The sequence below is a fragment of the Corvus brachyrhynchos genome, unplaced genomic scaffold, assembly GCF_000691975.1.
Source record: "Corvus brachyrhynchos isolate BGI_N302 unplaced genomic scaffold, ASM69197v1 scaffold278, whole genome shotgun sequence".
NCBI classification, from domain to species: domain Eukaryota; kingdom Metazoa; phylum Chordata; class Aves; order Passeriformes; family Corvidae; genus Corvus; species Corvus brachyrhynchos.
In genome coordinates, this window is record NW_008239299.1 from 252,913 (window position 1) to 253,175 (window position 263).

Consider the following 263-nt stretch of genomic DNA (forward strand, 5'->3'; position numbering starts at 1 on the left):
GTCTGGGTTTGGGATTCAGTTTGTGTTTGAGTTTGGGTTTGGGTTTGGTTTGACTTTGGGTCTGGGTTTGGGTTTGACTTTGGGTCTGGGTTTGGGTTGGGTCTGGGTTTGGGATTCAGTTTGTGTTTGAGTTTGCATCTGGGTTTGGATTTGAGTTTGGGTTTGATTTTGGGATTCAGTTTGGATTTGAGTTTGCATCTGGGTTTGAGTTTGGGTCTGGGTTTGGGTTTGGGATTCAGTTTGTGTTTGAGTCTGCATCTGGG

At 45.2% G+C, this 263-nt stretch overlaps 1 protein-coding gene across 1 annotated transcript in view; it reads right to left on the minus strand.

Moving 5' to 3' along the window:
• Positions 1 to 263, minus strand: part of IGSF21 (immunoglobin superfamily member 21) — a gene marked incomplete at its 5' end in the record, with an annotated part of 23,072 nt that overhangs the window by 1,541 nt on the left and 21,268 nt on the right. The gene's annotated exons all lie outside the window — the stretch shown is intronic.